Raw genomic sequence first — 13308 nt, 5'->3', positions numbered from 1 at the left:
TATAAAGTAACAATATACATAACACTGTACACTTGCAGCAGTTAAAAAAAATTATGACTGTAAACTAGCAGCAATATTGATAATGGTATTGAATATTATAGATATGGCAAGTATGGCAGTAATATACATACAAAATATTTTTTAAAGACTAGGATGGGGAGTAACAGTATGGTATAAGTATTGAGTATTATAGATACATATTAGTGTAATATTCTTATGAATGGTACATGCAAAGGAATATTCTAATGCCCATTAAAAGTACCTGAAAGCAAGGCCATAATAATAATATACATTGGGGGGACACATCCCCCCCAATATTCAAATAAATATGTGCTATGCTATGACAAGGAACCACGCACCGTCTTGGTCCAAAAGAATAATTAGCAAATGTAATTATAACTCAACTCAACTCAACAATTTGCCGTTACACAACAATTAGTATTATGGTGTACTTCAGTTCTGTATGTGGTTTGTCCAGGTGTTGTTGCCGTACCCCAGCAGAAGCGGTTGCTCGAGTGCTGTGAGTAGGTACAATTATTGTCTAACACTGTACTGTTTCTCTTATTCAATATTTTGAGTTGTATTCAAAAGTTGAAAACTAAAATGTAATATGTGTTACGTAGGATATATCACTGTCGATTGTGGTAGTTTTAACGACAATGTCTATACGTCATTTTGCGCTGGAAATGTTGCCTAATTGTGGAAATAAATGATACTTTGCTAAAAAGTGTCAGCAATTGCATGTGGAATTTTTTTTTTTGTTGGTGAAAACGTGATGATTTGCGAGTGCTAATCAATCAACCTTCACTAATGTTAGCTATCATAGCTAGGTTACATGGAACGTTAATTAGCCACACATTCACCCAGCAACAATGGTGCTCACGGGTGTATTCAACTAACGTTAATGTCTTTATTACATTACATTATATTTGTCAGAAAGCCCACGTGAAGTGTAAAGTCTGAGTAAAGTGTCAGTCATTCATGTTGCGCTGCATGTGTAATTTATGTAGACAGTAATGGTTCAGATCAGAAATGGTTAGTAATCCATTTCTGACCTTAATGGCAAGAAAAACCACTTGTTAACTGTTCATATTTATTTAATATTCACTCTGGTGCTTTCATAGTAAAGAGAGAGAGGGAGAGACAGCATGAGGATGCCAACAGGGCAGGGAGTTTTAAAACTATCTTAAAACAGTCTATATTGGTTTAAATACAAGAACCATAAAACCTACAATACAATACAGCTCTGGAAAAACTTGAGACCACTGCACCTTTGTCTTTCCTTTCCCAAAATGTCGAAAAGGAAGGTTTTGAGTGAGGAACAGAAGTGTTCAATTTGCAGTGGTCTCTTAATTTGAACCCTTCTGTTCCTCACTCAATACCTTCCTATCCCACTTCTTTGTAAAGGAAAGAAAAAGGTGCAGTGGTCTCTTAATTTTTTCTGGAGTTTTATATACACTAACATGGGCTTTTTGGATCTAGCTTTCTTATTAGTTCTTCCTTGGGTTCTTCTCATTCACATTGTCCATTAAATGTTTTTAAAATATTTGGTCACTTGATACATTTTGTTTATGCTATCCAAAAAACAATGGGTGGCTCAACTAAGCCTTTGGCTCAATTTACCCCACTCTCCCCAGTCAGAGAATGTTTGATTGAAATAAAGATGATTTTGATACCAGCTTACTCCACAGGCGTACAATAGGTCATTAGTTCATATATTTACCTATTCACTTTTAAAATATTGGTCCTTCTTGAATTAGAGTGCCGTTTTGGCATGGCATTTTGGACATCATTACGCACTTACCATGGCAATTCAAAAAGGACTCTTAGATAACCTTCAGTCTTTTATCCACACGATTTGTGTGTGTTGATATCTGATATCTATGTTCAAGTACCTTGGGCGTTTCTGCAATTGTATGAGAAATGATTGATATTTGATGATTAAGCTTGTTGATAAATTATCCACAAATAAGGGCTTGGTTCCACCCACCTCTAGCACTCTGACCTAAGGATTGTTCAATAGATGAATGTAGTTTGTGTGGCGTTATCTTTCGACAAAGTTTTATCTGATAAACCAACTATTAACACATGAAAATGTAACCACAAATTGGCTTTACTCACTCTCTATCAAAATCGCCAACTCTTTTTGAGACTAATGGTTCAGGTGGGCGATGAAAGGGTTCTTTTAAATGAAACTGCAAGGGAATTATGTGTTTTTGAGAAACCCTATAAAAGCAGTCCTTTTAATGGTTCCTCCAAGAACCATTTAGAAAAACCTTTGAAGAATCCTACCCCCTTAGAAATGTTACCTTTAACATTTATTTGAGGATGCATTGAAAGGGGTTCTCAAAAAGGGAAAGAATATTAAAAGGTTAAGATCCTGGGAGCATGTGTTATCTTCCACAAAAAAGCCCAAACATCACTTTAATCCTCACCAGACTCAGTCAGAATGGAGGTTTTGCAATCAGCATTTTGTATGGGTAAACTAGTACTAATTAATGAGGGATTTGGAAACTAGTATTATTTAGTCATGGATTTATTTATTTCCTGTAATTAATCCTCTGCATTACACAGATTACTGAATACCAATCAATAACCCTATAATGTGATGCAGAGCTATTGTTGTATATCAAAATGTTACGCACAGGTGTTGGATGCGTCTCAAGTATGGGCTCATTCTGGCCACAACTGCATTATATTTGGTTACACCCCTGTGTTGCAGACATTATATTTTAGATCCCATTGTCTCTAATTCCAGTGGAAACCATAGACTCTGAATGGGGTACATATTAATCACCATGAAATGGACCTGATGGATTATTGTCGTTCAACAGTCAGAAGAAAGGTAGCTGAAACGTGTCATATCGTGTTGAATAAAGTTGTCATAAGCCATCAAATCAGATGTGTAATATTTGTAAAGCAGTGCTACGGTTTGCAATGAAATACAGATACCTGTCAACTATGAAATAAATTAAAATCTAAAATACATCAGATGTTTAGTTTGTACTGGTGTACAAACTAAATTCATATTGATATTTAGGGCATTATTCAAATTCGATATGTTAATGAAAATAAAATGTCTGTTATTAAGATTGCTCCACAACTTTTCCACATTTTATTGGGGATGCATCTCAAATCCAGGGACTAGTTGAACTGAGGGAAGGATGAACAGAACAAAATACATAGAGCTCCTTGAAGAAAATCTGATCCTGGACACACTACCGCAGATCAGGGTGGACAGTATAGCATGTATACACTACTCAAATAAATTAAGGGAACACTTAAATCACACACTGGGTCTCAATTTAATATATAAAAGATAAAAATCTTTACTGTACATTTTGTAATTCGTTGAGAACAAAAAGACATAATAAAGGTCAATGGAAACCAAAATCACCAACCTAATGAGTGCTAGATTCAAACTCACAATGAAAATCAAAGTAAACAATCAGTAGTTTGTATGGCCCCCATGTACCTACACTCCCGACAATGTCTCATGCTCCTGATGAGACGGTGGATGGTGTCCTGGGTTATCTCCTCCCAGACCTGGATCAGGACATCCGTGAGCTCCTGGTCAGACTCCCTCTCCAGTGCATCTGTTGTCACTTTCATGTGCACCAAAATAGGTGATGTTGATTCACAATGGCTTATGCTTCCTAACTGGACAGATTCATATCCATGAAGTTAAATTGACTTGGTGTTCTACTGTGATGTTCCCTTAATATTTTTGTATATGTAATATATATGCATATCTGGAAAAATGTTTTTTTGTAATTGTTAAACATTTGCATACAAATGTGATTGTTTCAACAACAACTATATATTTTTCAAGATTTTCAGATACCTACTTGTCTGCTAGCAACAGCTCTGGGTGTTGGGCCTGACACCCAGCACTGAAGACTGCTCCATGGTCAACACAATTGGAGCCAAAGGAACCTTGTACACACTTTCGGTTGAATTCTGTTTGACCTTTTTTATTGTTTTGACTGATGGGATTTCATATAATTTATGTATTTAATACAAAATCCTGTTATTGTGTGCCACTCCTAATGTCAATATTTATAATGCATATAATAATTGTTCTATGTTTACTTGAACAAGACATTCTTAATGATGATGATTGCAGGTTAATTTAATTGAAACATTTCTAAAACGGTGATAAAAACTTTCAGGTACAGAGCCTGCACAGCATGCATTTAGGATGTCTAAAAATGATGATCAATAACTTGTGTGTCAATAACTATGAACATCATAAAGGTGAGGTTTGGCAGTAAGATTCAAATCCTGAATCTTATGTAAAGGATCTTGTCAAGTAACAGGAGTTTTGGCCCAAATTGTCCATTAATATCAATTGGTTTTTAGGTTACTAGTCAGTCATCCATCTATTTCTATTGTGCAGATATTGTGAATTTTACAATTCAATCATTCAAAACAAAGATTTACAAATAATAAAATAAAAATATATGAATTAGCTTGGTGCTACTGGTGTAAGCAACATAGTCTGATAACATCATTTACAGTATAAAAATACTGTCATGGTTGCCCAATATTTATGTACAACATTTTTTATTAATAAAAATAAGAAGCCATTATTCAAAATAAAGTTTTGCTAGAAAGATGACATTCAATTCCTATGAACTGCACAACTATATACACTCACCTAAAGGATTATTAGGAACTCCTGTTCAATTTTTCATTAATGCAATTATCTAATCAACCAATCACATGGCATTTGCTTAAATGCATTTAGGGGTGTGGTCCTGGTCAAGGCAATCTCCTGAACTCCAAACTGAATGTCAGAATGGGAAAGAAAGGCGATTTAAGCTATTTTGAGCGTGGCATGGTTGTTTGTGCCAGACGGGCCGGTCTGAGTATTTCACAATCTGCTCAGTTACTGGGATTTTTACGCATAATCATTTCTAGGGTTTACAAAGAATGGTGTGAAAAGGGAAAAACATCCAGTATGCAGCAGTCCTGTGGGCGAAAATGCCTTGTTGATGCTAGAGGTCAGAAGAGAATGGGCCGACTGATTGAAGCTGATAGAAGAGCAACTTTGACTGAAATAACCACTCGTTACAACCGAGGTATGCAGCAAAGCATTTGTGAAGCGAAAACACGCACAACCTTGAGGCGGATGAGCTACAACAGCAGAAGACCCCACCGGGTACCACTCATCTCCACTACAAATAGGAAAAAGAGGCTACAATTTGCGCGAGCTCACCAAAATTGGACAGTTGAAGACTGGAAGAATGTTGCCTGGTCTGATGAGTCTCGATTTCAGTTGAGACATTCATATGGTCAGAATTCAGAGAGTCAGACATTTTCAGAAAGTCAGAATTTAGCGTAAACAGAATGAGAACATGGATCCATCATGCCTTGTTACCACTGTGCAGGCTGGTGGTGGTGGTGTAATGGTGTGGGGGAGGTTTTCTTGGCACACTTTAGGCCCCTTAGTGCCAATTGGGCATAATTTAAATGCCACGGCCTACCTGAGCATTGTTTCTGACCATGTCCATCTCTTTATGACCACCATGTACCCATCCTCTGATGGCTACTTCCAGCAGGATAATGCACCATGTCACAAAGCTCGAATCATTTCAAATTGGTTTCTTGAACATGACAATGAGTTCACTGTACTGAAATGGCCCCCACAGTCACCAGATCTCAACCCAATAGAGCGTCTTTGGGTTGTGGTGGAACGGGAGCTTCGTGCCCTGGATGTGCATCCCACAAATCTCCATCAACTGCAAGATGCTATCCTATCAATATGGGCCAACATTTCTAAAGAATGCTTTCAGCACCTTGTTGAATCAATGCCACGTAGAATTAAGGCAGTTCTGAAGGCGAAAGGGGGTCAAACACAGTATTAGTATGGTGTTCTTAATAATCCTTTAGGTGAGTGTACAATGGCTTCTACTTGGCTTCAATTGCTCAATCTGTAGCCCAGCTGACTGGAGATGCCTGGAAAAACAAAGAAATAGGGTATAGTAAATATACATTTGTTGTTAATGAATATCATATTTTCTTTGTAAAACAAATGATAAGAACATATTTATAATTTAAATATTTCATTATGGCTTATTTTGCTGTCTGTTTTTTTTATTCATGCCTAGTCTTGTGTAGCCATAATGTTGTTGTCACACCTGGTTCTTGATTAGGCTAGTTCATTCCAAACTATTCTCCCTGAATCCATTTACTGGTTGTTAATGCTGGAAATCACAGGTCATTAAAATTACACACACACACACATGCCTCTGCCATCCATGAGAAATAATGGTTCATGTTGTTTGACTCATATGGAAACAGATCGCCCATCATCAGTAAAACAGTCATGCACTGAGCAGGGCCACTAGAACATAGGTGTGAGTCAATATGCCTATACCTTTAATAACAAAGTAAATACAGTGATGTCAGTCACCCATAAAAACAATGGCACTGGGCCTCATGTGCTGGACATGTCCATTACACACCTTTGTTAAAGTGGCAAATAATGGTAATAAGAATCAATTAAATATTTCTGTCCGTTTCTGTGAATGTTCAAGCTATGTACTGATTCTCACATAATATTATATCAAATAGGAAGTGTGGGTACCTGTATGTTGCCACCACATCTTCCTGTTCAGGGGTTCACTACGTACATGCCTGTTTTATTCTTCTTCTGTGGGTCAGTCTGTTGAGAGAGTGTCAGACACAAACTTAGATTTCAGAGCGTCCTGTTTAAAACTTTACTTTACTGTCTATTGTCACATTATTCCAGCCTCTCTAAAGGTGTGCTGAAATGGTGCAGATGAATATCATAAAATCCCCTCTGCATTGTTAATCAAATTTTTAACCAAATACTACTCTTAAGTGTTTCACCCTGGCTGTACAGTTGTTGCCTTAATGTGGTTATGTAGTGGTACGCCATATTGTTTCCCCGACTATATACAACAAGGTAAACTTGAAAGCAAAACTGAAGTGTTGATAGGAAACTTTTCTCTAAACCTAAAACCCCAGACACAAAAGGAAATAATTAGTATTGTTCCTATTCTTTCATTTTTTGAAAGGGGCCCCAGGTACAACTAATAATATGAGCAGATGTAATGTTTTGCATTTTCAGAGCCAATAGCAGATGAAGACAAAAAGTTAAGTTAAACATTTTCAGATGTATAGAGGGATTCTTACAATGGCCTGAAAGGTATTGACATTGAGTGGCTCTCCTATAGGGGTTTGGGGTACTTGTGTTGGGAAAGAATCCATGTTCGGGGTGCTCTTTTTTTCAGAAACGTAAGGATCCTCTGACAGATTCTTTCCTGACTTTTTACAGCACCAGCGCACCACCTGTTGAGAGAGCAACATATAAAAAAGGTGTCAGACAGGAAGGAAATATTTCTGCCTAGAAGTGAAACAAACCAGGATGCAGGTTTCTCACCATCATGATGAAGATGATAATGAGTAGCAGCAGGATGACAGCAGCTAACACCAACAGGGCAATGGCCCATCCCGGTACCCAGTCACTGAAACCACCACCATTACCCCCAGCAAACGATTTAGGAGTAACATTTGACCGATTGTTGATGGAAGGTTTCTCAGTACTCCTGGACAGGGAGGCGGTTGATCTACTGGTTATCATTGGGTCAACCGTCCCAGTCGTACCATGACTTTTGTTTGGTGAAGGAGCACTAGTGTTTCTTTCCTTACTGCTTATAGAGGTAGTTACACTAACATTTGTACCTGAGGCTGATGGGGTACCTGGTGGTGGAACTTCTAGAGATGTGGTTGGATTCATTCTGTTTGTTGGTGGAATTTTTGGCTTTGTAGTTGGAGTCAATGTGGTGGTTGTTGTTTGAACTTTTGTCATTGTAGTTGGAGTCAGTGTGGTGGTGGTTGTTGTAACTTTTGTAGTTGGAGTCAATGTGGTGGTTGTTGTTGGAACTCCTGTTGTTGTAGCTGGAGTCCATGTGGTGGTTGTTGTTGGAATTTTTGTAGTTGGAGTCAATGTGGTGGTTGTTGTTGGAACTTTTGTCGTTGTAGTTGGAGTCACTGTGGTGGTTGTTGTTGGAATTTTTGTCGTTGTAGTTGGAGTCAATGTGGTGGTTGTTGTTGGAACTTTTGTGGTTGGAGTCAATGTGATTGTTGTTGTTGGAACGTTTGTCGTTGTAGTTGGAGTCAATGTGGCGGTTGTTGTTGGAACTTTTGTTGTTGTAGTTGGAGTCAATGTGGTGGTTGTTGTTGGAACTTTTGTCGTTGTAGTTGGAGTCAATGTGGTGGTTGTTGTTGGAACTTTTGTCATTGTAGTTGGAGTCAATGTTGTGGTTGTTGTAACTTTTGTTGTTGTAGTTCGAGTCAATGTGGTGGTTGTTGTTGGAATTTTTGTCATTGTAGTTGGAGTCAATGTTGTGGTTGTTGTTGGAACTTCTGTTGTTGTAGTTGTAGTCAATGTGGTGGTTGTTGTTGGAATTTTTGTCATTGTAGTTGGAGTCAATGTTGTGGTTGTTGTAACTTCTGTCATTGTAGCTGGAGTCCATGTGGTGGTTGTTGTTGGAATTTTTGTCATTGTAGTTGGAATCAATGTGATGGTTGTTGTTGGACCTTTTGTCATTGTAGTTGGAGTCAATGTGGTGGTTATTGTTTGGACTTTTGTCTTTGTAGTTGGAGTCAATGTGATGGTTGTTGTTGGAACTTTTGTTGTTGTAGCTGGAGTCAATGTGGTGGTTGTTGTTGGAACTTTTGTCGTTGTAGTTGGAGTCAATGGGGTGGTTGTTGTTGGAACTTTTGTCGTTGTAGTTGGAGTCAATGTGGTGGTTGTTGTTTTAACTTTTGTCGTTGGAGTCAATGTGGTGGTGGTTGTTGTATTTTTTGTGGTTGGAGTCAATGTGGTGGTTGTTGTTTGAACTTTTGTCATTGTAGTTGGAGTCAATGTTGTAGTTGTTGTTGGAACTTTTGTTGTTGTAGTTGGAGTCAATGTGGTGGTTGTTGTTTGAACTTTTGTTGTTGTAGTTGGAGTCAATGTGGTGGTAGTTGTTTGAACTTTTGTAGTTGGAGTCAATGTGGTGGTGGTTGTTGTAACTTTTGTTGTTGTAGTTGGAGTCAATCTGGTGGTTGTTGTTGTAACTTTTGTTGTTGTAGCTGGAGTCAATGTGGCGGTTGTTGTTGGAACTTTCGTAGTTGGAGTCAGTGGAGTGGTTGATGTAGTTGTCATTGTTGTAGCTGGGGTGGTGGTTGCGGTTTGGTTTGGAACCACAGCTTGTGCTGGTGTTTCAATATCTGAGTAGAGAAAAGGAGAAGTCTCTGAGGTAAAAACATTTATAACATTAATGGAAAAAAATTACACATGCTACATTTCAAGATCTTACTTTTAGTAAATGTTTGATTAATTTGGAGAAGGGTGTCAGGATTGCGTTGCATATAATCCAGGAAGAGATACTTCACCACTATCGGATTGATTTCCACTGTGTGGAAAACAATGATAGGGTTTGCTATTACTGATCCAGCACTGTGAAAAATAAATGAAGAATGTTAAAAAATATATATGTCTTAAAATTCCCAAACACCCAATGAGAGGCATTCAAAAATGTATTGTAAACCAAAAGATTAGAAGTTCAGGTCTTTTTGTTCTATGTTGTCTACAGATCTTAACCTTGAGGTTCTTGCATAATTTCACCTGTTTTACCAATTACATTTCTCACATTGGTAGATGAAAATGCTTTGAGTTGATATTTCCTTTAAAGAACTAATTAGAATTCAAGTGATTTAGTCAAGGCTATTGTACCTGAAACTCATTTCAGCAACACCCACATAAAAGGCTGCTGTATTGCATCCAGCACACCCAAAACAGTCATTAAGCTGCAAAATACAAAATGATTAGGCAATTTTTATCATTATCATGAGACCTGAAACCATAAATTTTAGACCAAATTTCTGTTGTAAATATATCTGTAATTCTTAAAGTAAACCTTCTACAAATATACTTGGACTAGAAAGCTATCAACAAAGAAAGCCAAATATGAACCAATTTAAAAACAGGCTGTCGCCCTGGTTTCTACAGTGGCAGTGTAATCTGAGGCACGGTCCTTGTTCTTACCAATTGATTGACCTCATTGTACATTTTCTTGTAGTCCTTGGAATTAGGATTCAATAAAGAGTCATTAAAGACCCGATTGGTGATCTCTATAGGCAACGTATAGGCTGTGAGAGTAGCGGTCCTATGTGCTGGAATGACTGAGCGAGGGACCCGAAAGAAGCTGGTTGACAAGGCACCTGTGGGATGAAAAAAGAAGGGTGTGTACGATTGTGGGACAAGAATACATTATATATATACAACAACCAGGTTATTGTGAGTTTTTTATTTTTCCCTCTCAAAGATTTCAGTATGTTTTTCAATTGAATTGTTCACGTTATTAGTTACATTAAAGGTGGAAACATTTAAAATGTTTCAAAACATTGTTGAAAAATAAATGGCAATTACTCAAAAAGAGAATTGACTTAGTTGTATATACAAATTAAGATATCCATAGCTTTTCACGCATAAACTAAATCTGCAGTAGTCTAATGTTTTGCTCCCCAACCAACAACATTGTCAAAATGTTGCAGAAACCCCAGGCACACGAATGCACGTTTGCAATTGTGAACACCCGCATAGAAATAAGATTTACCCGTGCGAACATAACCTGTGATTTTTAGGGCCACCAGTGATGAATTTTCAAAACGCAAATAAATAAGTAAACTGTGATTATAAACCTGCACTCATAGCTTTAAGTGATTGATGTCAGCAGCCAACGATAACCAATGAACACAATCTTCAGAGATGCAAAGCAAGCAGAATCACATGGCCTACCTGTATGGACGGAGTTGATGTGGCCGTGTCAAATGCAAATAATCATCCTTTAGCAGAGTGCTTCCCAACACACCTTTTCTCCTCAAAAGTCGTAGTAAATTCCATATAATGTTTTATCTTGAAGGCAGCATGTTACATCCAACAAGTAGTTGCCTAATCTATTAAACAATTCCTGTCTATGTTCTTCGGTGCCACTCGTGGCTGTGTTGTTCGGTGCATTTGACAAATAAACCTTGAAACTTGAAAAGTACACCAGGTAGGCCTATTGCCTATCATTGTTCTGAGAAAGATGCGTCGAGTAGATAACTAAAAAACATTTTATATGGCTTGTTAAATGTTATCTTAGATATGCTGTTTTTACCAGCCATCCAACCAACCAAAACTGGTGAAAATTAAACTATCGCTTCATCCGTCACTAATCTGGTTATGCGAGCGGACAACCTTTGCATTTTACCTTTTCAAACAACAACCACCACATCCACTGCCGATTTTAACGTAACGTGTGTGTGTGTGTGTGTGTGTGTGTGTGTGTGTGTGTGTGTATATGTGTATATATATTGTGGCAAGCCCAGGGGTGTGGGCTTCCATGTAACCAGTTCAATAACACAAGCCGGCACCAGGAGTACAGATGAACACAGTTGGAAAGTTTATTAAGGATAATTCACAGCGTAGGAGGGGATTTTGCCACTACTTCACCGTCCACTGCTTCACGATCCACAATCCGTTCTCATCGTCTTCTATCCACAAGTAATCCACAAACAGGTCCTCATCCAAAACAGTTCGGTATACAGGGGGTTAATCAGCCAGTCCAGGTCACACCACTTAGTCACACAGTTTAGTTCAATATTCTCTTCACTACCCAACACGATGTCCCACTCCGTCTTCTCTCCTCCTCTCCCGTTCTCTGTCCTCTCTCTCCCTTCAAAACCACCTGCTTCCCTTTTTCCCTCAAAAACCTAATCACCCAATTAATCCCAGCCTCTCCGTGTTGGAAGAGGAAGTCCATATAAGGCTCGGGGGTGGAGCCAACGAGCCGCATGATACCTTCCTTCAATTACCACTCTCCTCACCTCTCCCAGCAATCACACACAATATATATACATACAGTGGGGAGAACAAGTATTTGATACACTGCAATAAAATGCAAAATAATTATTTAAAAATCATACAATGTGATTTTCTGGATTTCTGTTTTAGATTCCATCTATCACAGTTGAAGTGTACCTATGATAAAAATTACAGACCTCTACATGCTTTGTAAGTAGGAAAACCTGCAAAATCGGCAGTGTATCAAATACTTGTTCTCCCCACTGTATAAGAGGATGAATTAATGCAATTATCTAATCAACCAATCACATGGCAGTTGCTTCAATGCATTTAGGGGTGTGGTCCTGGTCAAGACAATCTCCTGAACTCCAAACTGAATGTCAGAATGGGAAAGAAAGTTGATTTAAGCAATTCTGAGCGAGGCATGGTTGTTGGTGCCAGGCGGGCCGGTCTGAGTATTTCACAATCTGCTCAGTTACTGGGATTTTCACGCACAACCATTTCTAGGGTTTTACAAAGAATGGTGTGAAAAGGGAAAAACATCCAGTATGCGGCAGTCCTGTGGGTGAAAATGCCTTGTTGACGCTAGAGGTCAGAGGAGAATGGGCCGACTGATTGAAGCTGATAGAAGAGCAACTTTGACTGAAATAACCACTCGTTACAACCGAGGTATGCAGCAAAGCATTTGTGAAGCCACAACACGCACAACCTTGAGGCGGATGGGCTACAACAGCAGAAGACCCCACCTGGTACCACTCATCTCCACTACAAATAGGAAAAAGAGGCTACAATTTGCGCGAGCTCACCAAAATTGGACAGTTGAAGACTGGAAGAATGTTGCCTGGTCTGATGAGTCTCGATTTCTGTTGAGACATTCAGATGGTAGAGTCAGAATTTGCCGTAAACAGAATGAGAACATGGATCCATCATGCCTTGTTACCACTGTGCAGGCTGGTGGTGGTGGTGTAATGGTGTGGGGGATGTTTTCTTGGCATACTTTAGGCCCCTTAGTGCCAATTGGGCATCGTTTAAATGCCACGGCCTACCTGAGCATTGTTTCTGACCATGTCCATCCCTTTATGACCACCATGTACCCATCCTCTGATGGCTACTTCCAGCAGGATAATGCACCATGTCACAAAGCTCAAATCATTTCAAATTGGTTTCTTGAACATGACAATGAGTTCACTGTACTGAAATGGCCCCCACAGTCACCAGATCTCAACCCAATAGAGCGTCTTTGGGATGTGGTGGAACAGGAACTTCGTGCCCTGGATGTGCATCCCACAAATCTCCATCAACTGCAAGATGCTATCCTATCAATATGGGCCAACATTTCTAAAGAATGCTTTCAGCACCTTGTTGAATCAATGCCACGTAGAATTAAGGCAGTTCTGAAGGCGAAAGGGGGTCAAACACAGTATTAGTATGGTGTTCCTAATAAT

At 38.7% G+C, this 13308-nt stretch overlaps 2 long non-coding RNA genes across 3 annotated transcripts; both read right to left on the bottom strand.

Moving 5' to 3' along the window:
* Positions 1-5855: 5855 nt before the first annotated feature.
* Positions 5856-8884, bottom strand: LOC105012718. The gene is made up of 6 exons (XR_004576281.1): positions 8876-8884; positions 8663-8676; positions 7714-8394; positions 7165-7320; positions 6593-6670; positions 5856-5961 (listed from the first exon to the last, which is right to left on the bottom strand). It is a non-coding gene; the product is annotated as a probable serine/threonine-protein kinase clkA (long non-coding RNA).
* A 189-nt stretch (positions 8885-9073) lies between these two features.
* On the bottom strand, positions 9074-9771 carry LOC117594969. Of its 2 annotated transcripts, none has more exons than XR_004576254.1 (3): positions 9752-9771; positions 9336-9475; positions 9074-9246 (listed from the first exon to the last, which is right to left on the bottom strand). It is a non-coding gene; the product is annotated as an uncharacterized LOC117594969 (long non-coding RNA). The 2 variants fall into 2 exon arrangements; XR_004576255.1 differs by having other exon boundaries at positions 9074-9231.
* Positions 9772-13308: the final 3537 nt, after the last annotated feature.

Source organism: Esox lucius, chromosome 10 (assembly GCF_011004845.1).
Source record: "Esox lucius isolate fEsoLuc1 chromosome 10, fEsoLuc1.pri, whole genome shotgun sequence".
Lineage (NCBI taxonomy): Eukaryota > Metazoa > Chordata > Actinopteri > Esociformes > Esocidae > Esox > Esox lucius.
Note: the sequence above shows the minus strand (reverse complement) of the source record. Positions and strands in the feature narration are given on the sequence as shown.